Source organism: Garra rufa, chromosome 1 (genome assembly GCF_049309525.1).
Source record: "Garra rufa chromosome 1, GarRuf1.0, whole genome shotgun sequence".
NCBI lineage: Eukaryota > Metazoa > Chordata > Actinopteri > Cypriniformes > Cyprinidae > Garra > Garra rufa.
Genome location: NC_133361.1, coordinates 101,098,919 through 101,125,792, shown reverse-complemented (window position 1 = coordinate 101,125,792; position 26,874 = coordinate 101,098,919). Strand labels below are relative to the sequence as shown.

The 26,874-nt window shown below is 44.8% G+C and overlaps 17 non-coding genes and 1 pseudogene across 17 annotated transcripts; all 18 read left to right on the top strand.

Annotated features, from left to right (window-relative positions):
• The first annotated feature begins 298 nt into the window (after positions 1-298).
• Positions 299-374, top strand: trnat-cgu (transfer RNA threonine (anticodon CGU)). The gene has a single exon. It is a non-coding gene; the product is annotated as a tRNA-Thr (tRNA).
• Positions 375-539: 165 nt separating this feature from the next.
• Positions 540-613, top strand: trnat-ugu (transfer RNA threonine (anticodon UGU)). The gene has a single exon. It is a non-coding gene; the product is annotated as a tRNA-Thr (tRNA).
• Positions 614-1,610: 997 nt separating this feature from the next.
• trnat-agu (transfer RNA threonine (anticodon AGU)) lies at positions 1,611-1,684 on the top strand. The gene has a single exon. It is a non-coding gene; the product is annotated as a tRNA-Thr (tRNA).
• An 820-nt stretch (positions 1,685-2,504) lies between these two features.
• trnat-cgu (transfer RNA threonine (anticodon CGU)) lies at positions 2,505-2,578 on the top strand. Its single transcript has one exon. It is a non-coding gene; the product is annotated as a tRNA-Thr (tRNA).
• A 3,315-nt stretch (positions 2,579-5,893) lies between these two features.
• LOC141346604 (5S ribosomal RNA) lies at positions 5,894-6,012 on the top strand (annotated as a pseudogene).
• Positions 6,013-12,148: 6,136 nt separating this feature from the next.
• Positions 12,149-12,231, top strand: trnal-uag (transfer RNA leucine (anticodon UAG)). Its single transcript has one exon. It is a non-coding gene; the product is annotated as a tRNA-Leu (tRNA).
• Positions 12,232-12,834: 603 nt separating this feature from the next.
• trnal-aag (transfer RNA leucine (anticodon AAG)) lies at positions 12,835-12,916 on the top strand. Its single transcript has one exon. It is a non-coding gene; the product is annotated as a tRNA-Leu (tRNA).
• Positions 12,917-13,291: 375 nt separating this feature from the next.
• On the top strand, positions 13,292-13,374 carry trnal-aag (transfer RNA leucine (anticodon AAG)). Its single transcript has one exon. It is a non-coding gene; the product is annotated as a tRNA-Leu (tRNA).
• Positions 13,375-14,423: 1,049 nt separating this feature from the next.
• Positions 14,424-14,505, top strand: trnal-uag (transfer RNA leucine (anticodon UAG)). Its single transcript has one exon. It is a non-coding gene; the product is annotated as a tRNA-Leu (tRNA).
• Positions 14,506-15,162: 657 nt separating this feature from the next.
• Positions 15,163-15,244, top strand: trnal-aag (transfer RNA leucine (anticodon AAG)). The gene has a single exon. It is a non-coding gene; the product is annotated as a tRNA-Leu (tRNA).
• A 375-nt stretch (positions 15,245-15,619) lies between these two features.
• On the top strand, positions 15,620-15,702 carry trnal-aag (transfer RNA leucine (anticodon AAG)). The gene has a single exon. It is a non-coding gene; the product is annotated as a tRNA-Leu (tRNA).
• Positions 15,703-16,751: 1,049 nt separating this feature from the next.
• Positions 16,752-16,833, top strand: trnal-uag (transfer RNA leucine (anticodon UAG)). Its single transcript has one exon. It is a non-coding gene; the product is annotated as a tRNA-Leu (tRNA).
• Positions 16,834-18,061: 1,228 nt separating this feature from the next.
• On the top strand, positions 18,062-18,143 carry trnal-uag (transfer RNA leucine (anticodon UAG)). The gene has a single exon. It is a non-coding gene; the product is annotated as a tRNA-Leu (tRNA).
• A 1,082-nt stretch (positions 18,144-19,225) lies between these two features.
• Positions 19,226-19,307, top strand: trnal-aag (transfer RNA leucine (anticodon AAG)). Its single transcript has one exon. It is a non-coding gene; the product is annotated as a tRNA-Leu (tRNA).
• A 1,049-nt stretch (positions 19,308-20,356) lies between these two features.
• Positions 20,357-20,438, top strand: trnal-uag (transfer RNA leucine (anticodon UAG)). Its single transcript has one exon. It is a non-coding gene; the product is annotated as a tRNA-Leu (tRNA).
• Positions 20,439-21,551: 1,113 nt separating this feature from the next.
• trnal-aag (transfer RNA leucine (anticodon AAG)) lies at positions 21,552-21,633 on the top strand. Its single transcript has one exon. It is a non-coding gene; the product is annotated as a tRNA-Leu (tRNA).
• Positions 21,634-22,682: 1,049 nt separating this feature from the next.
• On the top strand, positions 22,683-22,764 carry trnal-uag (transfer RNA leucine (anticodon UAG)). Its single transcript has one exon. It is a non-coding gene; the product is annotated as a tRNA-Leu (tRNA).
• Positions 22,765-23,846: 1,082 nt separating this feature from the next.
• Positions 23,847-23,928, top strand: trnal-aag (transfer RNA leucine (anticodon AAG)). The gene has a single exon. It is a non-coding gene; the product is annotated as a tRNA-Leu (tRNA).
• Positions 23,929-26,874: the final 2,946 nt, after the last annotated feature.

Here is a 26,874-nt window from a genome sequence, read left to right as displayed (position 1 = left end):
TATTTTGATATTGATAAAATTTGTTCATTTTGTGGTCATGTTGAAGAAACAGCTGTTCTTTTATTGTGATTGTAGTATAACTGATACGTTTTAGGTTCATTTAGGTTTTTGTATTTTTTAATTCTTAAAGAAATAATTTTTGTCAGGAAAACCCAAATTCTTTATTTGTTGAATAAGTTATTTATTTTGTTTTATGTTTAAAATTTTTATTCACACGCAAAACTAGCCTAAATTCTTGTTGAATTTTTGAATGTTTTGACCCTCTGAGTCACCCTCCTGACAGCCTTACATCTGGTTTGGCGCCGTGGCTTAGTTGGTTAAAGTGCCTGTCTCGTAAAAGCAGGAGATCCTGGGTTCGAATCCCAGCGATGCCTTTGGTTGCGTGCCACAATACAGCCGACGTCATGCTTTACCAAAAAAACGGGCAGCGAAATAGGGACACAGAGGAGCTCGAGGACAGCGGGCGGTTTCTCTTGCAACACTAACCTCTCACCTGCTTTTGAAGCATAGCATCCCAGGCTAACGGTTCCCACAGAGGAGGCACCGTGGCTTAGCTGGTCAAAGCGCCTGTCTTGTAAACAGGCGATCCTGGGTTCGCATCCCAGTGGTGCCTTTCCACCAGTGGCTGTCTCTGGCCTCACTGTTGGATGGGGGATCCCGACGACACTCTATGTTTTTGAACCGTGCCTCAATTGTGAAAAGGCCTCAGTGGCCCAGCCTGGCATGCCAGCGGGCTCTGTGGTGCAATGGATAGTGCATTGGACTTCTAGACTGCCAGATGAGGCCATTCAAAGGTTGTGGGTTCGAGTCGGGTTCGAGTTGTGTATTTTGGCTTTCTGGTAACTCTCATACTGTGTGCCCTCAGGTGGTTAAAATTTGCAGACATTCTCTTTTAAGCGTACCAGCACCTGGCCAGCCTCTGGATGTTTGCATGCGGTTTAGAGCCGTGGCTTAGTTGGTTAAAGTGCCTGTCTCGTTAACAGGAGACCCTGGGTTTAAATCCCAGCGGTGCCTTGGGTGGCGTTCCAGTCCAGCAAGCGCAAGCTTTTCCGAAAGCGACCTGCAAACAGGGATAGCGAGTGGTTAATTTTGCAAACCGCCCCGACTCAGTTGTCGGCAAACGCCTTAAAGCTGTCCAGCGCCCGGTCAGCCAACCCCTGGCCTATTCTCTGGAAGCCTGGATCATCTGAGTCACCTTCCCGGAGGGCGGAAGTGCTGCCCGGCTAGTCTAGTAAACAGGAGATCCTGCGTTCGAATCCCAGCGATGCCTTTGGTAGCGCGCCACAATACAGCCAAGCTTGTGTTTACCAAAAAACGGTCGACAAATGGGGACACAGAGGAGCTTGAGTCGTGCTTTTCGCCATTTTGTTAAGCCCATCATGCGCAATGTTGCAATCGGACAGCAGAAACCATTTGGAGGCCTCCTGTTTTCAGCTTAAATTGATTTAAAGAAAATGTCAATCATATTTAAAATGTAGCAAAACATGCCCAAGAACCAATTCAGTGAGGTATGGCAATCACTGTCTTGCATCAAGTGGAGGCAGCAGGACGTTCGAAGTGTTGATTCATGCATCGTCTAAGACGCCATCCTCACGATTAGCATGCTGGTTGGCGCCGTGGCTTAGTTGGTTAAAGTGCCTGTCTAGTAAACAGGAGATCCTGGGTTCGAGTCCCAGCGGTACCTTGCGAATGGCAGCTTGGACCTTTTTGCCCTCCCTTGGACCTGAGGCCCTTACAGTGCCTCTGCCTTTCAAACGACACTGGACACTGCAATTGTGCAGAGACCCAAGGGCCTGTCCTTCCTGCAGAGAGAGCACGCGCTCTCTTACCGTTGGACGGCCACAGACCCGGAAGGTCAGCCTGGGTTTGAATCCGAGCAATGCCTCTGGTTGCGCGCCACAATACAGCCAACGTCGTGCTTTACCAAAAAATGGACGGCGAATGGAGACAAATAGAAGCTCGAGGACAGCGGGCGGTTTCCCTTGCAACACTACCCTCTCACCTGCTTTTGAAGGATAGGATCCTAGGCTAACTGGTCCCACAAAGGAGGCGCCTTGGCTTAGCTGGTCAAAGCGCATCCCAGCGGTGCCTTTCCATCAGTGGCTCTCTCTGGCCTTGCTGTTGGATGGGAGATCCCGACGACACTCTGTTTTTGAACCATGCCTAAATTGTGCAAAGACCTGAGGACCTGTCTTTCTGCCCACACATTGTGCCACTCAGCCGAGCTGGACAGGCACAAATCTGTAAGAAAAGGGCTCAGTGGCCCAGCCTGACATACCTACAGGGCTCTGTGGCGCAATGGATAGCGCATTGGACTTTTAGACTGCCAGATGAGGCCATTCAAAGGTTGTGGGCTTTTGGCTTTCTTGTAACTCTCATACAGAGCAGTTGCCCTCAGGCAGTAGAAATTTGTAGACATTCTCTTTTATGCGTACCAGCACCTGGCCAGCCTCTGGATGTTTTGACCCTTGGAGTCACCCTCCCGACAGCCTTGCATGCGGTTTGGCGCTGTGGCTTAGTTGGTTAAAGTGCCTGTCTCGTAAACAGGAGATCCTGGGTTCAAATCCCACCGGTGCCTTGGACGATTTTTTCAGTCCAGCAAGCGTAAGCTTTTCCGAAAGCGACATGCAAACAGGGATAGCGTGTGGGTAATTTTGCAAACAGCCCTGACTAAGTTGTCGGCAAATGCCTTAAAGCTGTCCAGCGCCCGGTCAGCCAACAGCTGGCCTCTTCTCTGGAAGCCTGGATCGCCTGAGTCGCCCTTCCGGAGGGCGAACGTGCTGCCTGGCTAGTCTAGTAAACAGGAGTTCCTGCGTTCGAAGCCCAGCGATGCCTTTGGTTGCGCGGCACAATACAGCCGAGCTCGTGCTTTACCAAAAAACGGACGGAGAAGCTTCGAATCCCTGCGGCGCCTTTCCACCAGTGGCTGTCTCTGGCCTCGCTGTTGGATGGGAGATCCCGGCAACACTCTATGTTTTTGAACCGTGCCTCAATTGTGCAAAGACCTGAGGACCTGTCTTTCTGCCCACACAGCGTGCCACTCAGCCGAGCTGGACGGCCACAAATCTGTAAGAAAAGGCCTCAGTGGCCCAGCCTGGCATGCCAGTGGCCTCTGTGGCGCAATGGATAGTGCATTGGACTTCTAGACTGCCAGATGAGGCCATTCAAAGGTTGTGGGTTTGAGTCCCACCAGAGTCATGGCTTTTGGCTTTCTGTTAACTCTCATACTGTGCAGAGTTGCCCTCAGGTGGTTGAAATTTGTAGACATTCTCTTTTAAACTTACCAACACCTGGCCAACCTCTGGATGTTTTGACCCTTGGAGTCACCCTCCCGACAGCCTTGCGTGCGGTTTGGAAGGTTTTAATATTGAATGTTTTAATGGTTTCTAAACTTTGGTATGTTTTATATGTTTCTAAAATACCTTTATGGACAGAACCGAGGATGAAGAAATGTTTTCTTGACTTTTTATGGGAGGGGAAACCAGCAAGGATTGCACATAATACGATTTTAGGGGCGATAGAGAAGGGGGGCTTAGGTTTAATGGATGTGGAACAGCGAAAAAATGCGTTGAGAGTAAAAATTGTTAAGAAATACCTGCAACAAGATAACAAAACTGAGTGAAAAAAAACAATGAAATACTTTTTAAACAAATGTGGGGATTTTAACATGGGGGACGGAATATTATGGATGAAAACAAAAATTTGGATGACGGAAGGATTACCCGAATTTTATAGAGAAATTTTTAGTGCCTGGGGGAATTTTTTAACAAAAATCAAATACAATCCGCATGGAAGAGAAAACATTTTAAATCAACCTCTGTTCTTAAATAACAACATTTTAAAACAAGAGAAAGCAATATTTTTAAAAAAATGGATGGATGTGGGGATAACAAGAGTGAGAGATGTTTTGTATGAATTTAAAGAGGGCTTTTTACCGATACAATATATTGTGGATGCGATGGAGGAAGCAAAAGAAGAATACAGTAAACAAGAAATAACAAATAAATATGAAATTATTAAAAATGCAATACCCAAAGAGTTGATTAAAAGAATAGAGAGTATGGAAAGAGAGCAAACAGAGGGAAATATTTTTGTGAAACTGGGGGAAAAAATGTATGATTTTAAAGAATGTACTGTAAAAATGTTTTATTGTGTTTTTAGAGATGGTGTTTTTAAAGAGCCGATTGTAAATAAGTACTGGGTGGAAAAATTCAAGGATCTGAAAGAAGAATGTATATGGAGAAACATGAGGGGGAAGTGTGTTGAAACAAAGCCAGGATGTTTGAAATATTTTATAAGGCATAAAGTGGTTTTTACTGAGTCTGTTTTACAGTTTTTTACGATTGTTTACACACCGCCACAGATTTGCACAACATTACACACAATGTCTGCTTCACTCTTTTTGCAAAACATTACACACAGTGATTTGTAAAACTCTACACACATTTCGACACCTTAGACACAGATAAGGATTGTGAGGTTACTTCCTTGTCATTACAAAGCCCCGGATTGCCAATGACCACACAAATGAACAAATTGGATAAACACATCCACAAGGTGTGGAAGCACACATGTGCTAATTTGAAAACGCAGCACTCAGGTGTGCTATAAAAGGCAGCAGGTGAGTTCACCTGTATTCATCAAAAATGATGTGGATGAAATCTTATGGCCTGATCCAGCCAGACGGAGAGATGAGGAATAGTTACAGTAGTTGTGTTGCTTTTTTTTCCAGAGTCAAACTGTATGTACTTCATGCAGTAATTTTTATTTGTCTACAGATTTTATTTGTTTCATTGATTTCATTGTTGGTTGATTACTGTAACTGATTATGGTAAGAAATACTGTATTTCTTGAATTGAAATAAATACTTGAAATATTCAGTCTGCAGCATCAGTGTTGTGCAGTGAAAAGCGCAATTTGGGAAAGAAGAATTGTGGCAAAAAAAGAAAAAATGGTGTTAGAGCTTTGGACTGTTTTTAAAAGGAAAATAGAAGTATATGTAGAACAATTATATGTGTATTTTAAAAGTGAAAATATGCTGAAAGCTTTTTATGATGTTTTTACACCAACAGTTTGTAATGTTTTAGAGAATCTCATGTGCAAATTTCCAGGAAGAGAAAGAGCTTTCTAAATCTTAAGTATAAAAGGCATGATTTTAAACAAAAAATATGAGATGAGTAGATTATATTTTATCTTATTTTAATTTATTTTATTTATTTATTTATTTATTTGTTAATTTTTTTCATTTTAATTTTTTTTCTCGACTTTGTGTGGACAACTATTTTGTATTGTTGATGTTTCGATTGGTTGAAAATTCACCTTATTGTTAATGTGTTCCTTTTGCTTTGTTGATGATAATGTGATGTATTTTTCCATGTTTATTTCTTTTATGTCGTGAGACTTCTAATGTGAAGCACACATTGGAAAATTTGTATTATGAAATTTCTTTAATAAAAAAAAAAAGAGCGCTCGATTAAACTTTCTGTGGATTGTACATGCACTGGTGGACACTCACATTGGACTTATCAACACACTGGGATTCTTGGACTGTTTTAGGGTATGGACAAATGAACTGTATTCTTTTAACAGAGTTTACCTAGTTTTATCGTGTTGTTTTAAAGTCTTTTATGTGAACCTTGTAAATACACCAAATCTATTTAAACCAATGCTCTTTTATGTCTCATTCTTTTAACCACTAGTCATCTCTCACAGTTAAATCTGAACCCATTTTAGTCTTGTAACTCGTCTGATAAGGCCGATTGTTACACTTGGATGGGAGACTGCCAGGGAATACCAGGTGCTGTAGGCTTTTGCCTTTTCTTCACTTTTTATATAATATTCTGGATTTTACGGAGGCTGATCTTTAAATAGACCACTTTTTGGAGCAGCCCTCGCTTACGGCCATACCGCGCTGAGAGTGCCTGATCTCGTCTGATCTTGGAAGCTATACAGCGTCCGGCATGGTAAGTACTTGGATGGGAGACCGACTGGGAATACCAGGTGCTGCAAGCTTTTGCCTTTTCTTCACTATTTATATAATTTGCTGGCTTTTAGAAAGACGTGTTTTACCACTCTATTTATTACAATCATTTAAATGTATTATAGAGTTTTAAGTGTTTTACATGTTTTTTAGGCCATTTTATTACTATTAACATTTTAAGTGTGTGTGTCTTTAATAGATGGATGGTTGGCCTGTCATGTGACTAGACACATGACAGGAAGCAGGAAGTACAACTGTATAAGAGAGCAGCATGAAAAACAAAGGACAGTCACCAAACTGTTGGATTGAGGAGTTGCTAATTTTAGAGCTCACCTTTCCATTCACAACCTGCAAACTTTGGATTAAACTTTCTGTGGATTGTACATGCACTGGTGGACACTCACATTGGACTTATCAACACACTGGGATTCTTGGACTGTTTTAGGGTAAGGACAAATGAACTGTATTCTTTTAACAGAGTTTACCTAGTTTTATCGTGTTGTTTTAAAGTCTTTTATGTGAACCTTGTAAATACACCAAATCCATTTAAACCAATCTCCTTTAATGTCTCATTCTTTTAACCACTAGTCATCTCTCACAGTTAAACAGTCTAAGTTAATACATTTAAATAGCATTTTTGATGCAGACTGGGTTTTTCCTGTGCAGTGGGAAGATGGAGTTTGTTGATACTGATTTAATCTGAATGGTAACCATACAGAGTCTAGTTATTCTAATTGAATGTATTGATAAAATTTCAGAATTTAATATAAATGATGATTTAGTAAGGTTAGGAAAATAAAGTTAAAAAGTGTCATAGAATCAATTTAAGGCAAATATCACCAATATTATGATTAAAGTAAGACCTTATAGAGCACTGATGTGACTATTGCTTCAGAAAAATTAATTTACGGCAATAAAGGCTCTTTTTTGCCTTGGACAAGTAAATTTTTTACTCGGACAAGCGAATGTCTGATTTACTTGTCTGAAAGGACAAGCACATGTCAAAGCTTAATGTCAAGCCCTGTCATCAGAAAACAACTCGCCGTCCTACCTCAAAGGTGTGGGAATATTTTAAACACAGCCAGAAACATAAACGGTATAGTTATATGCAGTCTTTGCAAGATGGAGCTAGCATACCACACCAGCACGACTTCCCGTTGGGAGCATCTTTTAGGAGGAAACTGCTAACTATGTAAAAAAAAAAAAAAGATAAATAATCTAATTAGTCATTAGTCGACTATTCGATAAATTAATCGCCCGAATAATCGTTTTAAAAATAATCGTTTACCCCCAGCACTACTAAACGGTGCTAATATCTTGTCCAAAACATCTAATGGCACTAGAATACAAATGCAACTTTAATAAGCACAATCTCTGTGCTATGGTGAGAGTTAGAGACCTGTTATGCCCCTTTTTTCAAGAAGTCTCTGGTGTTTTGAATTTCATTAAATCAGTATCACATCTGCAATCGTGCTAATATTCAGGGAATCAGCACTCTACTTTCTCGATGAATATTGCTTAACTAAACATTATGTTATAAATATAGAACAACAAGAACAGTATTGACAGCACTGGTTTTCAAATATTGAGAATGACTTACTTTAAGATGCTTTTTCAAGATTAGATTGTGCCTTGAGGCCGATCGGAGAGACAAGTTTTGTTGCAAGTAAACTAAAAATTCCATTGTACTACAATGTTACATGTATTTTGTTACTCCCCAACCCTGGAGCCAAACAATAAAATAGAAACTGAAAATCACTCATCGTAACTTCTGTGGTTTTAATTAGAAGATGAATGAATGCTGCTTCTCTGGCATGAATATAAACATGGCTCACTTAAGACAGCTGTGTCTGTCAACAGCCTTGGGCGGGGCCTGTACAATGTGGCGTCAAATTGATCGTACAGACTCTGTGAATGGCTTTATCTGAGACAACACTTACGGTGTGTTCACACAGGGCGGCAGCGTCATCCATTCAAAGTCAATGGGAAGCGTTGACGCTGACGCCCAGTGTGAACACACCGTTGTGATTAATGATTTTTTTTTAAAGGAGCTGGTGGTTTTTTTATCATTATATGATGATTGTGATAAAAGCACAACAATATATAGTGTTACTTAATTATGGCAAAAATTGGAAGGAAATGCATTTAATAGAGACACATCATCAGCAGTATTTGTATCAATAAGACTGGTCTTCATTAACAATAGGCTACTTTGTTAAATGATGCCAATAAGCCACATATTTTAAATGTTCAATCTTTATTTTAACTTGTTACATTACATTTATTTGGAGATTCAATGTGAAATTATTTATTGTGAAATAGTTTTTAATTGATTGCCAGCACTAGTCTAAATGTTTTGATTTCTGTTGCTTTGTGCCATTAAACTGCTGTTAACTTACATTTTTCTTATTTCACCTCAGACCTCATGGCACCGAAAGAGGAGAGTAAAGAACTCAATAAAACAGAAGAAAAAGATCAAAATGAGAAACATGATTTCAAAACTGAAGAAAAATCAATTAGTTGTTCACAGAATACAAATACTTCCTCACCAGAAATAAAAAAAAAAAAACACAAAGTACAAAACTTTATTCTAACATGAGAATTCACACTGGAGAGAGACCTTACAGCTGCCAACAGTGTGGGAAGACTTTCTCAAGAAATCTAGATCTTAAGTGTCACATGAAAGTCAACATTGAAAGGAGGCCGTTAATATGCCCTCAGTGTGGAAAGAGTTTTATGCAGAAAAAATATCTTAATTTCCACATGAAAACTCACACTGGAGAGAAGCCTTTTACCTGTTCTCAGTGTGAAAAGAGTTTTATGCAGAAAAAAAACCTTACTGTCCACATGAGAATTCACACTGGAGAGAAGCCTTTTGCCTGCCCTCAGTGTGAAAAGAGATTTTCGGGGAAAAATAGCCTTACTGTCCACATGAGAATTCACACTGGAGAGAAGCCTTTCATCTGCAAACTGTGTGGAAAGAGTTTCACATGTAATGAAAAACTTAAGACTCACCTAAGAAGTCACACTAGAGAGAGTCCATTCCAAAGAGATCAATGTGGAAAGAGTTTTACACTAAAAAAATCTACTTAAAATCCACATGAGAAATCATACTGGAGAGAAACCTTACTCCTGCAAACTCTGTGGAAAAAGTTTCACACGAAGTGGAGTTCTTAAGACTCACATGAACATTCACACCGAATTGAAGCCGTTCATATGTCCTCAATGTGGAAAGAGTTTTACACAGAAAATTATGCTTACTGTCCACATGAAAATTCACACTTGAGAGAAGCCTTTCACCTGCCCCCAGTGTGGAAAGAGTTTCACTTATAAAGGAAACCTGAAGACACACATGAGAAGTCAACACTGGAGAGAAACCATATTGATCAATGTGGGAAGAGTTTCAGACAAAGTGTAAACCTTAATAAGCACATGAAGGTTCACTCAAGAAAGAAGAGTTTTAAATGTCATCAGTGCAAAAAGAGTTTCACATGGAGGGAACATCTTAAGAATCATGTAGTAACTCACATGGGAGAAAAGCCTTTCATGTGTCATCACTGTGGAAAGAGTTGTTAAAGAGAAGGAAACCTCAGGGTTCACTTGAGCATTCACACTGGAGAGAAACGTTTTACCTGTAAACAGTGTGGAAAGAGTTTCAATGTTAAAGTAAACCTTAAGATTCACATGAGAGTTCACACTGGAGAGAAAGCGTACAAGTGTGTTCAGTGTGAGAAGAGTTTCACATGTCAAAGCAACATGAAACGTCATTTGAAAACTCATTCTGGAAAGAAACTGCCGTTTTCTTCAATGCAAGAAGAGGTTTAGAAAAAGGAGCAATTTCTACCATCATTTACACATTCATTTTGAAAGACATTCAATTGTAGTCAAAGTACTTAAACATTGTTTTCGATCACACTTACATAACAATAGCAAATGTAAGACTTTATCTGTGTTCTTTGTTCAAGAGTGTATTGAGGAAAAAGCTGTGTGAAATCAAGTCTATGTTCACACCGGAGCTGAATGTGGGCTACATCTGCTCACCTTCATGCATCCTTCATCTTTTTGTTTCATCATAAAGCTTTTTTGGTTTTGTACTTTTGAGGCCATTCCAGACCATCTGCTTTACTGTAGTTTCAAACATTGAGTGATTACAGTAGATTCCCTCAAATTGTGATTATGAAGAGGTGTAACTCAATTCCATGTGTTGATTTCTCTGCATCAAAATAGTAGTCAAACTTTCACCTTGCTGGAAAAAAGCAACAATGTAACTGAAGGATTACAAATGAATTGACATAAACTGAACAAAATGACTTGTTCCCATTGATTTGAAATGTGTTTTAGCTTATTGTTTACTTCATCTCAATTTAATGTTGTATTATCTGTTTACTTTTATGGACTTTATCAGGAGAAGCATGGAAATATTAATCTAATTTTGTGTTCTGTATCTTTTCTAATATATTTGCTAAAATAAACAATCCTAAGCAGTTGGCCTTCATTAATTTTCTTTTTAATTATACATTAAAGAAAGTATTTAAAAAAACTGATTAACCAGTTGTATTCAGCAGTAACACATTTTCATATCCCTCCTCTATCTATCCACAAATAGCTGCTCATCAACCCATTATATATATTTTCTGTTACCTACCAGCCAAGCTACATTTTACAACTCTTCTCTTTTAGCACATACTTCAAACACTTCATGGAATTCTCATTTGCACAGCATTTTTTCTGTTGCAAAATTACACTTTTTGGTCATTTTTAACTATACACTGCTCACACAGTGGGTAAAACCCTTTACTCTTTGCACTTTCAAAGTCACACACAGTACTTTAAGCCTTGTTTAGCCTTATATCTCTTTTACCTTCATAGTGTCCTGACTGTGTGTATGCAACGAAATGAGAATTAAACTAAAGTTTTTTTTTATCAAATCCACAAAGGGTAATCCAGACAGGTAAGGAGGGGAACATACATCCAACACCGGTCAAAAAGGAAGGGACAAGCAGAACTTATATACACAGGATAATTAAACTCAGGTGCAGCAGGAAATAATAAACTAAACATGACCAAACAAGGAATCTTGAACCAAACAGAAACAAGGATGGGAAAAATAAGGCAAAATCAGTTTATAAACATGACATAACCCCCCCCCCCCCTCCTGGAAGGCGCTCCATAACAATCACACGGGGAGGGGGGAGGCTGGTAACTGAGGAAGACATAGAAGCCTCCAGGGCGAATCAAGGAGCTTGGAGAGCCATGGTGGATCAGGGAGCTCGGGGGGCAATAGCTGTACAGACAGTTCAGGGAGCTATTGTTGATAGGGAAGTTCGGAAAGCCATGGCAGATCATGGAGCTCAGGAAGCTATGGTGGAGCAGACAGTTCAGGAAGCCATGGTGGATCAGGAACTCTGTGAGCCATGGCGGAGCAGACTGTTTGGACAGCAATGGCGGAGTGGGCTTTGTCGTAGCTCTCGCCCAGGCCCCTATGGCTGGAGTCATATAGCCTGGCGGTCCTTAAGAAAACAAACAACACAACATAAAATATTTCCTCTAAATTAATATAAATGTCACAGCCACACAATATATCATGTTTATAAAATATCTATACATTCCTACCTATACAATATGACATACAACAACACCATATACAGTTGTTCAAAATAATAGCAGTGTGTTTACAAAAGTAAGTAAAGCTCAAAATTGTTATAACTTTTTTTTATGCACACAAATGCATTGGGAACACTGCATGCACCTGGTGTTATAACAACTCTGATTTACAAAGTATAAATTCCCAAAGACCACTTAAGACCACCGTTAGCTCACATCAACAAAGTGCGGAGAGCTCAAGGACACGTTGCACAATACACTACTAACATTACACAAACATGCAATTAATTTAGTAAACATTGGCGAGAGTAACGTTACTTCTGTTCTCCGGCGTCACGAGTAACAATGGGGTGCCTTCGCTTCAGATGCTCCCACTAGTGATGCACGGTAGTGATGCGCGAGTCGGGTTTTTTTTTTCAACCCGCGGGTCCCGCAATTAGCCAAAAGGCTATTGTGCCTACTCAAAAAAAAAAAGTTCTTTGCCTGCATTCCAGAGGCTTTGCAAAGAAGGTCCGGCGGCCGACGTAAGAGGGCAGAAAAAGGCCCACGAAAATGCAAATCCCAGGATAGCGTGGCCGAGTGGTCTAAGGTGCTGGATTTAGGCTCCAGTCTCTTTGGGGGCGTGGGTTCGAATCCCATCGCTGCCAGCAGCCATTTTAACCAAGGCAGGGAGGCCTTATTTCACGCAAACAGGATTACACTGCAGTAGTTCTGCAGAGTAAGTATTAGGGAGGCCGTTCCACCTGTCGAAGAGACCCTTGGAGCGCAACCCGACGAGGTAGAATGGCCGCGCAGTCTAATGCTACGTTCACACCAAACGGGAATATGCGTCTGGTCCGAGTGATTTCAATGTTAAGTCAATGGTAAGACGTGTTTACACGCGCCTGGAGTTCTTGCGGCGCGGTAGACGCGAATTCGCCTCATCCGCGCGTCTAGTTTGCTCGAATGGCGCGAATTGAGCGTCTGGCGCATTAAGCGCGATTTGTGCTTTTTTTGTGAATCACGCGTCTGACAAGAATTCGCGTCTGCTGCCCGAGGTGAAAAATCTGAACTTCTGCGTCAATTCGCGCCGCGTTAACCAATCAGGAGCCTGCTTGATGCTGACCTCCACTCCACAGGAAGGGGGCCACCAGGAGTAGGACTGCATACCCCTGTATAAAGGATGCCTTTACGGCTTCGAATTACAAGGCATCAGCTTGCGGCGAAGCGCGACAAGAAAAAAAAAGGGCCCACGAAGGCGGCTGTGGCAGGGTAGCGTGGCCGAGTGGTCTAAGCCGCTGGATTAAGGCTCCAGTCTCTTCGGGGGCGTGGGTTTGAATCCCACTACTACCAAGACAGACTTTTGGAAGGCTATTGTGCCTATACACAAAAAAAACATTCTTTGCCCGCACTCCAGAGGCTTTGCAAAGAAGGTCCGGCGGCCGACGTTTTCTCTATCTTTGGGGTGGGGGAAGAGGGCAGAAAAGGGCCCACGAAGGTGAGCATTCCAGGGTAGCGTGGCCGAGAGGTCTAAGGCATTTGATTTAGGCTCCAGTCTAAATCCCATTGCTGCCAGCAGGCATTTTAACCAAGGCAGGGAGGCCCTCTAACCCGCTTGAGAGCGGGCTTGTTTTACGCAAACAGGATTAGACTGCAGCCGTTCCGCAGAGTCAGTATTTGGGAGGCCGTTTGACTTGTCGTAAAGACCCGTGGAACACACCATGACAAGGTAGCGTGGCCGAGCGGTCTAAGGCGCTGGATTAAGGCTCCAGTTTCTTCGGGGGCGTGGGTTTCGAATCTCACCGCTGCCACGGAAGTCTTTTGGAAAGCTCCTGAGGCTGCGAAGCGACTGGAGAAGTGACGCTGAATACTCATCCAAACTTAGCCGCTTTCGCATTATTTGCCATTTAGCAAAGTCAGTGCTTAAAGCTTGTCCCAGCCTCTGCTCCATTCCAACAGAGGCACACCAATAATTTACAATCATAGGAGAGGTGCAATAAAAAACAAACAAACAATTCAACGAATTTGAAAATTATATTAATGAAAAACAATGAGTAGTCTACAAGAATGGAGAAATCCAGTGTTACTCATGGAAAGTTTTGGGTGAAATAACAGCTGCCTGATCATTTTGATTTTAAATGCAACACAGCTGGCTATCGTTTTCACATAAGACCCAAGGGCCTTGATTAGCGGATTCAGGTGTGCTTGATCAGAGATGGACCTCCACTCCACAGGAAGGGCGCCACCAGGAGTAGGACTGCATACCCTGTATTAAGGATGCCTTTACGGCGGCGAATTACAAGGCATCAGCTTGTGGCGAAGCGCAACCCAAATACAGCGACGATGATCCCTACACCGTGTTCTGCTCTCCAGAGCAAATACAGAGCAGTGACACTCTCGATAAATGACCGATCAACAACAGACGTCTTGTAAAAAGATGGCTGCCAATAGGGTTCGAAACTTTTTGAAACTTTCGCCTCTCTGACGCACCTGACGCGCGTAAATTTCGCTTCAAACTTTTGTTTTTATGCGCGTCCATTTCGCTCTTGACGGGCGAATGAACACAAAGTGGTCACGCGTATAAATAGAAGCGGCAGGCGAGAATTTAGACGCGTATTCACGTTTGGTGTGAACGTAGCATAAGGCGTTGGATTAAGGCTCCAGTCTCTTCGGGGGTGTGGGTTTGAATCCCACTGCTGCCAAGACAGAGTTTTGGAAGGCTATTGTGGGTACGCAAAAAAAAAAAGTTCTTTGCCCGCATTCCAGAGGCTTTGCATAGAAGGTCCGGCGGCCGACGTTCTCTCTATATTTGGGGTGGGTGAAGAGGGCAGAAAATGGCCCACGAAAGTGCAAATCCCAGGGTAGCGTGGCCGAGTGGTCTAAGGCGCTGTATTTAGGCTCCAGTCTCTTCGGGGGCGTGGGTTCGAATCCCATCGCTGCCAGCAGCCATTTTAACCAAGGCAGGGAGGCCCTCTAACCCGCTTGGCAGCGGGATTATTTCACGCAAACAGGATTAGACTGCAGCAGTTCTGCAGAGTAAGTATTAGGGAGGCCGTTCCACCTGTCGAAGAGACCCTTGGAGCGCAACCCGACAAGGTAGCATGGCCGCACGGTCTAATGCTACGCTCACACCAAATGGGAATATGCGTCTGGTCCGAGTGATTTCAATGTTAAGTCAATGGTAAGACGTGTTTACACGCGCCTGGAGTTCTTGCGGCGCGAATGAGGCGTTTAGCGCGGCGCGGTAGACGCGAATTCGCCTCATCCGCGCGTCTAGTTCTCGCGAATGGCGCGAATTGAGCGTCTGGCGTGTTAGGTGCGTTAAGCGCGAATTGTGCTTTTTTGTGAATCACGCGTCTGACAAGAATTCGCGTCTGCTGCCCGAGGTGAAAAATCTGAACTTCTGCGTCAATTCGCGCCGCGTTAACCAATCAGGAGCCTGCTTGATGCTGACCTCCACTCCACAGGAAGGGGGCCACCAGGAGTAGGACTGCATACCCCTGTATAAAGGATGCCTTTACGGCTTCGAATTACAAGGCATCAGCTTGCGGCGAAGCGCGACAAGAAAAAAAAAGGGCCCACGAAGGCGGCTGTGGCAGGGTAGCGTGGCCGAGTGGTCTAAGCCGCTGGATTAAGGCTCCAGTCTCTTCGGGGGCGTGGGTTTGAATCCCACTACTACCAAGACAGACTTTTGGAAGGCTATTGTGCCTATACACAAAAAAAACATTCTTTGCCCGCACTCCAGAGGCTTTGCAAAGAAGGTCCGGCGGCCGACGTTTTCTCTATCTTTGGGGTGGGGGAAGAGGGCAGAAAAGGGCCCACGAAGGTGAGCATTCCAGGGTAGCGTGGCCGAGAGGTCTAAGGCATTTGATTTAGGCTCCAGTCTAAATCCCATTGCTGCCAGCAGGCATTTTAACCAAGGCAGGGAGGCCCTCTAACCCGCTTGAGAGCGGGCTTGTTTTACGCAAACAGGATTAGACTGCAGCCGTTCCGCAGAGTCAGTATTTGGGAGGCCGTTTGACTTGTCGTAAAGACCCGTGGAACACACCATGACAAGGTAGCGTGGCCGAGCGGTCTAAGGCGCTGGATTAAGGCTCCAGTTTCTTCGGGGGCGTGGGTTTCGAATCTCACCGCTGCCACGGAAGTCTTTTGGAAAGCTCCTGAGGCTGCGAAGCGACTGGAGAAGTGACGCTGAATACTCATCCAAACTTAGCCGCTTTCGCATTATTTGCCATTTAGCAAAGTCAGTGCTTAAAGCTTGTCCCAGCCTCTGCTCCATTCCAACAGAGGCACACCAATAATTTACAATCATAGGAGAGGTGCAATAAAAAACAAACAAACAATTCAACGAATTTGAAAATTATATTAATGAAAAACAATGAGTAGTCTACAAGAATGGAGAAATCCAGTGTTACTCATGGAAAGTTTTGGGTGAAATAACAGCTGCCTGATCATTTTGATTTTAAATGCAACACAGCTGGCTATCGTTTTCACATAAGACCCAAGGGCCTTGATTAGCGGATTCAGGTGTGCTTGATCAGAGATGGACCTCCACTCCACAGGAAGGGCGCCACCAGGAGTAGGACTGCATACCCTGTATTAAGGATGCCTTTACGGCGGCGAATTACAAGGCATCAGCTTGTGGCGAAGCGCAACCCAAATACAGCGACGATGATCCCTACACCGTGTTCTGCTCTCCAGAGCAAATACAGAGCAGTGACACTCTCGATAAATGACCGATCAACAACAGACGTCTTGTAAAAAGATGGCTGCCAATAGGGTTCGAAACTTTTTGAAACTTTCGCCTCTCTGACGCACCTGACGCGCGTAAATTTCGCTTCAAACTTTTGTTTTTATGCGCGTCCATTTCGCTCTTGACGGGCGAATGAACACAAAGTGGTCACGCGTATAAATAGAAGCGGCAGGCGAGAATTTAGACGCGTATTCACGTTTGGTGTGAACGTAGCATAAGGCGTTGGATTAAGGCTCCAGTCTCTTCGGGGGTGTGGGTTTGAATCCCACTGCTGCCAAGACAGAGTTTTGGAAGGCTATTGTGGGTACGCAAAAAAAAAAAGTTCTTTGCCCGCATTCCAGAGGCTTTGCATAGAAGGTCCGGCGGCCGACGTTCTCTCTATATTTGGGGTGGGTGAAGAGGGCAGAAAATGGCCCACGAAAGTGCAAATCCCAGGGTAGCGTGGCCGAGTGGTCTAAGGCGCTGTATTTAGGCTCCAGTCTCTTCGGGGGCGTGGGTTCGAATCCCATCGCTGCCAGCAGCCATTTTAACCAAGGCAGGGAGGCCCTCTAACCCGCTTGGCAGCGGGATTATTTCACGCAAACAGGATTAGACTGCAGCAGTTCTGCAGAGTAAGTATTAGGGAGGCCGTTCCACCTGTCGAAGAGACCCTTGGAGCGCAACCCGACGAGGTAGCATGGCCGCACGGTCTAATGCTACGCTCACACCAAATGGGAATATGCGTCTGGTCCGAGTGATTTCAATGTTAAGTCAATGGTAAGACGTGTTTACACGCGCCTGGAGTTCTTGCGGCGCGAATGAGGCGTTTAGCGCGGCGCGGTAGACGCGAATTCGCCTCATCCGCGCGTCTAGTTCTCGCGAATGGCGCGAATTGAGCGTCTGGCGTGTTAGGTGCGTTAAGCGCGAATTGTGCTTTTTTGTGAATCACGCGTCTGACAAGAATTCGCGTCTGCTGCCCGAGGTGAAAAATCTGAACTTCTGCGTCAATTCGCGCCGCGTTAACCAATCAGGAGCCTGCTTGATGCTGACCTCCACTCCACAGGAAGGGGGCCACCAGGAGTAGGACTGCATACCCCTGTATAAAGGATGCCTTTACGGCTTCGAATTACAAGGCATCAGCTTGCGGCGAAGCGCGACAAGAAAAAAAAAGGGCCCACGAAGGCGGATGTGGCAGGGTAGCGTGGCCGAGTGGTCTAAGCCGCTGGATTAAGGCTCCAGTCTCTTCGGGGGCGTGGGTTTGAATCCCACTACTGCCAAGACAGAGTTTTGGAAGGCTATTGTGTCTATACACAAAAAAACATTCTTTGCCCGCACTCCAGAGGCTTTGCAAAGAAGGTCCGGCGGCCGACGTTTTCTCTATCTTTGGGGTGGGGGAAGAGGGCAGAAAAGGGCCCACGAAAGTGAGCATTCCAGGGTAGCGTGGCCGAGAGGTCTAAGGCATTTGATTTAGGCTCCAGTCTAAATCCCATTGCTGCCAGCAGGCATTTTAACCAAGGCAGGGAGGCCCTCTAACCCGCCTGGGAGCGGGCTTGTTTTACGCAAACAGGATTAGACTGCAGCCGTTCCGCAGAGTCAGTATTTGGGAGGCCGTTTGACCTGTCGTAAAGACCCGTGGAACACACCATGACAAGGTAGCGTGGCCGAGCGGTCTAAGGCGCTGGATTAAGGTCCGGCGGCCGACGTTCTCTCTATATTTGGGGTGGGGGAAGAGGGCAGAAAATGGCCCACGAAAGTGCAAATCCCAGGGTAGCGTGGCCGAGTGGTCTAAGGCGCTGGATTTAGGCTCCAGTCTCTTCGGGGGCGTGGGTTCGAATCCCATCGCTGCCAGCAGCAATTTTAACCAAGGCAGGGAGGCCCTCTAACCCGCTTGGCAGCGGGATTATTTCACGCAAAAAGGATTAGACTGCAGCAGTTCTGCAGAGTAAGTATTAGGGAGGCCGTTCCACCTGTCGAAGAGACCCTTGGAGCGCAACCCGACGAGGTAGCATGGCCGCACGGTCTAATGCTACGCTCACACCAAACGGGAATATGCGTCTGGTCCGAGTGATTTCAATGTTAAGTCAATGGTAAGACGTGTTTACACGCGCCTGGAGTTCTTGCGGCGCGAATGAGGCGTTTAGCGCGGCGCGGTAGACGCGAATTCGCCTCATCCGCGCGTCTAGTTCTCGCGAATGGCGCGAATTGAGCGTCTGGCGTGTTAGGTGCGTTAAGCGCGAATTGTGCTTTTTTGTGAATCACGCGTCTGACAAGCATTCGCGTCTGCTGCCCGAGGTGAAAAATCTGAACTTCTGCGTCAATTCGCGCCGCGTTAACCAATCAGGAGCCTGCTTGATGCTGACCTCCACTCCACAGGAAGGGGGCCACCAGGAGTAGGACTGCATACCCCTGTATAAAGGATGCCTTTACGGCTTCGAATTACAAGGCATCAGCTTGCGGCGAAGCGCGACAAGAAAAAAAAAGTGGCCGAGTGGTCTAAGCCGCTGGATTAAGGCTCCAGTCTCTTCGGGGGCGTGGGTTTGACTCCCACTACTGCCAAGACAGAGTTTTGGAAGGCTATTGTGCCTATACACAAAAAAACATTCTTTGCCCGCACTCCAGAGGCTTTGCAAAGAAGGTCCGGCGGCCGACATTTTCTCTATCTTTGGGGTGGGGGAAGAGGGCAGAAAAGGGCCCACGAAAGTGAGCATTCCAGGGTAGCGTGGCCAAGAGGTCTAAGGCATTTGATTTAGGCTCCAGTCTAAATCCCATTGCTGCCAGCAGGCATTTTAACCAAGGCAGGGAGGCCCTCTAACCCGCTTGGGAGCGGGCTTGTTTTACGCAAACAGGATTAGACTGCAGCCGTTCCGCAGAGTCAGTATTTGGGAGGCCGTTTGACCTGTCGTAAAGACCCGTGGAACACACCATGACAAGGTAGCGTGGCCGAGCGGTCTAAGGCGCTGGATTAAGGCTCCAGTCTCTTCGGGGGCGTGGGTTCGAATCCCACCGCTGCCAGGGAAGTCTTTTGGAAAGCTCCTGAGGCTGCGAAGCGACTGGAGAAGTGACGCTGCATGCTCATCCAAACTTAGCCGCTTTCGCATTCTTTGCCATTTAGCAAAGTCAGTGCTTAAAGCTTGTCCCAGCCTCTGCTCCATTCCAACAGAGGCACACCAATAATTTACAATCATAGAAGAGGTGCAATAAAAAACAAACAAACAATTCAACGAATTTGAAAATTATAATAATGAAAAACAATGAGAAGTCTACAAGAATGGAGACAGCCAGTGTTACTCATGGAAAGTTTTGGGTGAAATAACAGCTGCCTGATCATTTTGATTTTAAATGCATCACAGCTGGCTATCGTTTCCACATAAGCCCCAAAGGCCTTGATTAGCGGATTCAGGTGTGCTTGATCAGAGATGGACCTCCACTCCACAGGAAGGGGGCCACCAGGAGTAGGACTGCATACCCTGTATTAAGGATGCCTTTACGGCGGCGAATTACAAGGCATCAGCTTGTGGCGAAGCGCAACCCAAATACAGCGACGATGATCCCTACACCGCTGTTCTGCTCTCCAGAGCAAATACAGAGCAGTGACACTCTCAATAAATGACCGATCAACAACAGACGTCTTGTAAAAAGATGGCTGCCAATGGGGTTCGAAACTTTTTGAAACTTTCGCCTCTCTGACGCACCTGACGCGCGTAAATTTCGCTTCAAACTTTTGTTTTTATGCGCGTCCATTTCGCTCTTGACGGGCGAATGAACACAAAGTGGTCACGCGTATAAATAGAAGCGGCAGGCGAGAATTTAGACGCGTATTCGTGTTTGGTGTGAACGTAGCATAAGGCGTTGGATTAAGGCTCCAGTCTCTTCGGGGGTGTGGGTTTGAATCCCACTGCTGCCAAGACAGAGTTTTGGAAGGCTATTGTGCGTACGCAAAAAAAAATGTTCTTTGCCCGCATTCCAGAGGCTTTGCATAGAAGGTCCGGCGGCCGACGTTCTCTCTATATTTGGGGTGGGGGAAGAGGGCAGAAAATGGCCCACGAAAGTGCAAATCCCAGGGTAGCGTGGCCGAGTGGTCTAAGGCGCTGGATTTAGGCTCCAGTCTCTTCGGGGGCGTGGGTTCGAATCCCATCGCTGCCAGCAGCAATTTTAACCAAGGCAGGGAGGCCCTCTAACCCGCTTGGCAGCGGGATTATTTCACGCAAACAGGATTAGACTGCAGCAGTTCTGCAGAGTAAGTATTAGGGAGGCCGTTCCACCTGTCGAAGAGACCCTTGGAGCGCAACCCGACGAGGTAGCATGGCCGCACGGTCTAATGCTACGCTCACACCAAACGGGAATATGCGTCTGGTCCGAGTGATTTCAATGTTAAGTCAATGGTAAGACGTGTTTACACGCGCCTGGAGTTCTTGCGGCGCGAATGAGGCGTTTAGCGCGGCGCGGTAGACGCGAATTCGCCTCATCCGCGCGTCTAGTTCTCGCGAATGGCGCGAATTGAGCGTCTGGCGTGTTAGGTGCGTTAAGCGCGAATTGTGCTTTTTTGTGAATCACGCGTCTGACAAGCATTCGCGTCTGCTGCCCGAGGTGAAAAATCTGAACTTCTGCGTCAATTCGCGCCGCGTTAACCAATCAGGAGCCTGCTTGATGCTGACCTCCACTCCACAGGAAGGGGGCCACCAGGAGTAGGACTGCATACCCCTGTATAAAGGATGCCTTTACGGCTTCGAATTACAAGGCATCAGCTTGCGGCGAAGCGCGACAAGAAAAAAAAAGGGCCCACGAAGGCGGATGTGGCAGGGTAGCGTGGCCGAGTGGTCTAAGCCGCTGGATTAAGGCTCCAGTCTCTTCGGGGGCGTGGGTTTGAATCCCACTACTGCCAAGACAGAGTTTTGGAAAGCTATTGTGCCTATACACAAAAAAACATTCTTTGCCCGCACTCCAGAGGCTTTGCAAAGAACGTCCGGCGGCCGACGTTTTCTCTATCTTTGGGGTGGGGGAAGAGGGCAGAAAAGGGCCCACAAAAGTGAGCATTCCAGGGTAGCGTGGCCGAGAGGTCTAAGGCATTTGATTTAGGCTCCAGTCTAAATCCCATTGCTGCCAGCAGGCATTTTAACCAAGGCAGGGAGGCCCTCTAACCCGCTTGGTAGCGGGCTTGTTTTACGCAAACAGGATTAGACTGCAGCCGTTCCGCAGAGTCAGTATTTGGGAGGCCGTTTGACCTGTCGTAAAGACCCGTGGAACACACCATGACAAGGTAGCGTGGCCGAGCGGTCTAAGGCACTGGATTAAGGCTCCAGTCTCTTCGGGGGCGTGGGTTCGAATCCCACCGCTGCCAGGGAAGTCTTTTGGAAAGCTCCTGAGGCTGCGAAGCGACTGGAGAAGTGACGCTGCATGCTCATCCAAACTTAGCCGCTTTCGCATTCTTTGCCATTTAGCAAAGTCAGTGCTTAAAGCTTGTCCCAGCCTCTGCTCCATTCCAACAGAGGCACACCAATAATTTACAATCATAGGAGAGGTGCAATAAAAAACAAACAAACAATTCAACGAATTTGAAAATTATATTAATGAAAAACAATGAGTAGTCTACAAGAATGGAGACAGCCAGTTTTACTCATGGAAAGTTTTAGGTGAAATAACAGCTGCCTGATCATTTTGATTTTAAATGCATCACAGCTGGCTATCGTTTCCACATAAGCCCCAAAGGCCTTGATTAGCGGATTCAGGTGTGCTTGATCAGAGATGGACCTCCACTCCACAGGAAGGGGGCCACCAGGAGTAGGACTGCATACCCTGTATTAAGGATGCCTTTACGGCGGCGAATTACAAGGCATCAGCTTGTGGCGAAGCGCAACCCAAATACAGCGACGATGATCCCTACACCGCTGTTCTGCTCTTCAGAGCAAATACAGAGCAGTGACACTCTCGATAAATGACCGATCAACAACAGACGTCTTGTAAAAAGATGGCTGCCAATGGGGTTCGAAACTTTTTGAAACTTTCGCCTCTCTGACGCACCTGACGCGCGTAAATTTCGCTTCAAACTTTTGTTTTTATGCGCGTCCATTTCGCTCTTGACGGGCGAATGAACACAAAGTGGTCACGCGTATAAATAGAAGCGGCAGGCGAGAATTTAGACGCGTATTCGCGTTTGGTGTGAACGTAGCATAAGGCGTTGGATTAAGGCTCCAGTCTCTTCGGGGGTGTGGGTTTGAATCCCACTGCTGCCAAGACAGAGTTTTGGAAGGCTATTGTGCGTACGCAAAAAAAAATGTTCTTTGCCCGCATTCCAGAGGCTTTGCATAGAAGGTCCGGCGGCCGACGTTCTCTCTATATTTGGGGTGGGGGAAGAGGGCAGAAAATGGCCCACGAAAGTGCAAATCCCAGGGTAGCGTGGCCGAGTGGTCTAAGGCGCTGGATTTAGGCTCCAGTCTCTTCGGGGGCGTGGGTTCGAATCCCATCGCTGCCAGCAGCAATTTTAACCAAGGCAGGGAGGCCCTCTAACCCGCTTGGCAGCGGGATTATTTCACGCAAACAGGATTAGACTGCAGCAGTTCTGCAGAGTAAGTATTAGGGAGGCCGTTCCACCTGTCGAAGAGACCCTTGGAGCGCAACCCGATGAGGTAGCATGGCCGCACGGTCTAATGCTACGCTCACACCAAACGGGAATATGCGTCTGGTCCGAGTGATTTCAATGTTAAGTCAATGGTAAGACGTGTTTACACGCGCCTGGAGTTCTTGCGGCGCGAATGAGGCGTTTAGCGCGGCGCGGTAGACGCGAATTCGCCTCATCCGCGCATCTAGTTCTCGCGAATGGCGCGAATTGAGCGTCTGGCGTGTTAGGTGCGTTAAGCGCGAATTGTGCTTTTTTGTGAATCACGCGTCTGACAAGCATTCGCGTCTGCTGCCCGAGGTGAAAAATCTGAATTTCTGCGTCAATTCGCGCCGCGTTAACCAATCAGGAGCCTGCTTGATGCTGACCTCCACTCCACAGGAAGGGGGCCACCAGGAGTAGGACTGCATACCCCTGTATAAAGGATGCCTTTACGGCTTCGAATTACAAGGCATCAGCTTGCGGCGAAGCGCGACAAGAAAAAAAAAGTGGCCGAGTGGTCTAAGCCGCTAGATTAAGGCTCCAGTCTCTTCGGGGGCGTGGGTTTGAATCCCACTACTGCCAAGACAGAGTTTTGGAAGGCTATTGTGCCTATACACAAAAAAACATTCTTTGCCCGTACTCCAGAGGCTTTGCAAAGAAGGTCCGGCGGCCGACATTTTCTCTATTTTTGGGGTGGGGGAAGAGGGCAGAAAAGGGCCCACGAAAGTGAGCATTCCAGGGTAGCGTGGCCAAGAGGTCTAAGGCATTTGATTTAGGCTCCAGTCTAAATCCCATTGCTGCCAGCAGGCATTTTAACCAAGGCAGGGAGGCCCTCTAACCCGCTTGGGAGCGGGCTTGTTTTACGCAAACAGGATTAGACTGCAGCCGTTCCGCAGAGTCAGTATTTGGGAGGCCGTTTGACCTGTCGTAAAGACCCGTGGAACACACCATGACAAGGTAGCGTGGCCGAGCGGTCTAAGGCGCTGGATTAAGGCTCCAGTCTCTTCGGGGGCGTGGGTTCGAATCCCACCGCTGCCAGGGAAGTCTTTTGGAAAGCTCCTGAGGCTGCGAAGCGACTGGAGAAGTGACGCTGCATGCTCATCCAAACTTAGCCGCTTTCGCATTCTTTGCCATTTAGCAAAGTCAGTGCTTAAAGCTTGTCCCAGCCTCTGCTCCATTCCAACAGAGGCACACCAATAATTTACAATCATAGAAGAGGTGCAATAAAAAACAAACAAACAATTCAACGAATTTGAAAATTATATTAATGAAAAACAATGAGAAGTCTACAAGAATGGAGACAGCCAGTGTTACTCATGGAAAGTTTTGGGTGAAATAACAGCTGCCTGATCATTTTGATTTTAAATGCATCACAGCTGGCTATCGTTTCCACATAAGCCCCAAAGGCCTTGATTAGCGGATTCAGGTGTGCTTGATCAGAGATGGACCTCCACTCCACAGGAAGGGGGCCACCAGGAGTAGGACTGCATACCCTGTATTAAGGATGCCTTTACGGCGGCGAATTACAAGGCATCAGCTTGTGGCGAAGCGCAACCCAAATACAGCGACGATGATCCCTACACCGCTGTTCTGCTCTCCAGAGCAAATACAGAGCAGTGACACTCTCGATAAATGACCGATCAACAACAGACGTCTTGTCTGACGAACCCGAGAAAGCAGTCAAGGACTTTATGGTTAAACAGCTCAAACTTCCATCGGAAACTGTTAACAACATCACTTTTCACCGTGTTCACCGCCTAGGTCAAAAACTCAATAACGCCACCAGACCCCGCCCAATTATTGCCAAATTCGAACATTTCAAGCAAAAAGAACTGGTTCAACGACAGGGCAGACAGTTAAAGGACACCCATTACGGACTTAACGACCAGTTTCCACAAGAAATCATCCACAGACGTAAACAGCTAATCCCCATCCGCAAACAAATGATAAAAGAAGGAAAAAGAGCAATACTTACCGTGGACAAATTGTACATTGATGGACAGTTATTTAAAGACAAGGCAATTACTCCCTGGCTCTACTAACACCCTTTCCCTCAACAATATCATCCCAGCCATAATATGTTTTCATTAACCTGCATTCATTAAACACCATTGTTTTTTTTGTTTTTGTTTTTGTTTTTGTTTTTTTGTTTTTTTTTTACATATAATATATAATTTTTTTCCCCTCTGCTTTCTTTTTTTTTTTCTCTCTCTTTTTTTCTTTTCTCATTACATTTATAATATAATGCACCCATGTCTCAATGCACCACACAAGTATGCACATAATTTTTCAAACTCTGTGTTTTTTGGTTTGTTTGTTTTATTACTTGTTTTGTTGTAAATGCTTAGGTCTGTCTAGTGTTATTATGTCTTATTGTTCTGTATTTGATGTTTGCCAAACACACACATGTCAGTATAGAAATATTAACTTAACATGCAACTCAAATTTATAACCTGGAACATCCGTGGCATTAGCTCTCAGACAAAAAAAATTAAAATTCTCAACTATTTGGAAAATTTACAGGCAGATATATGTTTACTACAAGAAACACACCTTTCAGACTCAAAACAAAACACCCTAAGATCAACACAATTCATTCACTCATTTTCAGCAACTTATAATTCAAAACAAAGAGGAGTATGTATTCTGATAAGCAAAAGAATTCAATTTGTTCATAACACAACTGTTTCAGACCCAGAAGGACGTTTTATTATCATAAACATATCAATAAACAATAACCCGGTAACAATTGTCAATGTGTACGGCCCAAACTCAGATGACCCTACCTTTTTCCACTCTTTAGTTTCCTCAATTTCAAATTTCTCTAACTGTCCGGTAATTATAGGAGGCGATTTTAACACTGTAATTGAACCATCACTCGACAGATCCACAAATAATAAAAGAATCTGGCAATCAACTGGCACAATAATACAGTTCATGAAAGATTTTGGACTTGGTGATGGTTGGAGACTACAACACCCAACTGACAGAGAATACACATTTTACTCACCGGTTCATCATAGTTACTCACGCATAGATTTTTTCCTAACTAGTAATTCAATCATACCAAATATCTCTGAACACAAAATCCACCCCATCAGCATCAGTGACCATGCTCCGGTAACACTCATATGGAACCCAGCTAATTCACATAAACAAATCAGTAGATGGCGCTTTAACATATCTCTCCTCAAAGACCCAGAGTTTGACAGTTATCTTAAAAGAGAGTGGACATCCTTCCTAGAAATAAACGACTCTCCAAAGTTACCAGTTTCATTAATTTGGGAAACGGGCAAAGCAGTACTAAGAGGTAAAATCATATCATTCTCTGTGCATAAAACGAAAGTAGAAAAACAAGAAGAAATCAGATTAGAAAAGAAAATAAAAGAACTGGAAATTTTACATGCAAAAAACCCAACTGAAGAAATATATAATGAACTAAGAAAACAAAAATTCCGGCTAAATGAAATCATTAATAAAAGAACTCAATTTCTAATTCATAGACTCCGTCAAGAGACCTTCCATCATAGCAACAAATCCAGTAAATATTTGGCCAATCAAATCAAAAGAAATAGAGAAAAAACAACAATTGCAACTATTAAAGACTCAGCAGGGAAGCCTACCAACTCTCCACAAGAAATAAATACAATATTTCGAAACTTCTATGCTAAACTTTATTCATCTGATAATAACACAAGACAAGAGGATATTAATTCATTTCTTAATAATATTGAACTCCCCAAACTTAACACAGAACAAATCAGTGCACTGGACAAACCAATCATAGAAAAAGAACTTCATATCGCCCTAAATCAAATGCCGAACAATAAAGCACCAGGACCCGACGGCTTCCCAGCTGAGTTTTATAAACACTTCTGGTCCATTTTATCCCCATTATTCATCAGAGCAATAACCGAAATGAAAGAGAACTCAAGATTACCAGTACACATGAACACAGCAACTATTTCACTCATCCCCAAACCT